Here is a 2,528-nt window from a genome sequence, read left to right as displayed (position 1 = left end):
TGATTATTATGAATTCTCTATTGAATACTGGAATAATATACTGGGTGTTCCATTTAAAGTAAAGTAGTAACTTGCTTTTAGAAGTGACCCATCTTCAATAGTAATTTTGTCTCATCCTGTATAACTTCTCTGGTCAAATTTTAATTTGGTTTAACATACAGTTGTTAGTGTAATTAAATATCGGACTTTATAGGGTAAATTACAATTTAGGTAGGTACCTAGCCGTTATTAAAATTTGAAATATATTCTTTATTTTCACAAAATGTGATAAATGTCAAAAACCTTACATTTTAGGCATATGCTTCTTTAATGAAACTCACCTTGGTTTTTATTCTAGAATCCGAAAATTCATTAATATATAGGGTGTTCCATTAAAAAAACTCATCTTTGATGGGTAACTTTTTTTGTTGACACCCCTATAAACCTCTATATAATATTTTCATAAAATGCTTTCAATTAACCTACATGTCCTCCCAAAATTCAATTTCGATATAAATTACCGTTCTTTTTAGAGCCTCCGCGTTGTATGAGAGGCGCCACTCTGTATTGTAGATCGAAAAATACTGGAAATCAGTAAAAATTGTTATTCTCAACGTCTTGTAAATCGAATGATCTAGCGACCGGATATGATGATGGTAGTTTTTTAGAAAAAAAATAAGAGCGGTATCCGTCCGCAAGAACCTAAAAAAACGAGGTTTAATTCTTAATATTAATTTTTAACCATATTACGCTAACTGTAAAAATATGAAACTGTTTTTTTTAATTCCTCACTCAATTTTCGATGAAATGTTGACCTTGGGAATTTTTTTACACGGTACCGCACATCGAAAAAAAATAAAAATTGATTTTTTACTCAAAAATCGATTTTTTTTTCATGATCAAGACAATGTCACTACTGTGATTGACGAAGATAAGACAATTTTTGAGCAAAAAATCGATTTTTAATGTTTTCGATGTGCGGTACCGTTTAAAAAAATTTCCCAAGCTCTTAATTTCATCAAAAATTGAATGAGGAATTCAAAAAAATTAGTTTTATATTTTTACGGTTATCGTAACATTAAAATTAAGAATAAAGCCTCGTTTTTTTAGGTTCTGGAGGACGGATATAGCTTTTATTTTTTGTTTCAAAAAGCTACCATCATGCCCCAAAACATATCGGGTCGTTAATAGATCATTCGATTTACAAGACGCTGAGGACAACAATTTTTACTAATTTTTAGTATTTTTCGATTTATCTGAATATCTGATGAATTTATCTGAAACTTGCTGTATCGAAATATTTTATGGGTACAAATATTTCCTGAAATTATGAGCCCGATTCCTTTCTGGGGTCGATTCGGTATTCTTATTATCACAGGACCTTTAACGTTAACGGTGTAACGGTAACATGAAAATGAATACCTGTCCTAATGGCTCCCTCTGAATAGCTTATTACCAACTCAGGTATGGGGGTAAGGAGAAACATCTCTTAGGACTTTATTTAAAAAATGGGATTTTATTTGAAAAAGTGGTCACCAAAATGGGAAGAATAATGGTTCACTAAATTACCACAGTCAGTGAAGCTAACAAGCAATAAATAGCGAACTGAACTTTGCGGTTATAGAAACAGCGAAGTTTAGAAATCGCATATTTATGGCTCTATAATTATTTCCTGTTCTAAAAATGTCTTTCAAATGTGGCGCTTCTTTCAAATCTAGAATTTTTGCTACAGCAGCGCCATCTTAAGTCTTCCCTCTTTTATGATCACTTTACAATACAAGAAGGTACCGTATGATCTATGATCGTATAAAAACGGCGTCAGCAATGGCTATGAAATGAAGATCGCTGTTATTTTATATGTAAAACTAGCGTGTACCAGCGAATTAATCATTTGTAATGGTGATGATAAAGCAAAGCAAGAATTTCCATTAACATACAAACTGGATAAAATTTTCTCACATTTATGTCACCATTAGAAAAAACAATATGGCGACATTATTATATAACTTGGTAATATTTGAGGGGTAGTTTCATCTCGTTGGAATTTGACTTTCGAAAAATCCGTTTGCCAAAAATAAGCTTTTTACGTCAAGCAGTTTAAGCAGAATCGTGGTTAAGAAATTACCCAACTTTTGGAACACCCTGTATGACTTTTTAAAAAATTTCAAAATATGTAGAAAAACCAAATAAATTATGCTTGTCCAAGCGTTTTCCCGAAAGAGTAACCGTTTTTTAAATAACAAATATTGTAATATTTGAGGGGCGTTTTCACCCTCTTGGAATTTGAGATTCCCCTCCTCCTTATCGAACCTCTACACCCCACAGTCAATCCGTTTGCCAAAAATCAGCGTTAAACGTCAAGTAGTTTAAGCAGAATCGTGATTACTCAATGGTCATATTTTATGAAACACCCTGTATAAATTTATAAAAAATCTTAAAATATGTAAAACGACAAAATAAAATATACGTGTTTAAGAGTTTTTCCGAAAAACTCACCGGTTTTTAAATAAAAAATATTTTAATATTTGAGGGATAGTTTCACCCCCTTA

This window comes from Sitophilus oryzae, unplaced genomic scaffold (genome assembly GCF_002938485.1).
Source record: "Sitophilus oryzae breed Bouriz unplaced genomic scaffold, Soryzae_2.0 scaffold_980_pilon_pilon, whole genome shotgun sequence".
NCBI classification, from domain to species: Eukaryota; Metazoa; Arthropoda; class Insecta; order Coleoptera; family Curculionidae; genus Sitophilus; species Sitophilus oryzae.
The sequence above is the reverse complement of the archived record's forward strand: the minus strand, read 5'-3'. Positions refer to the sequence as shown.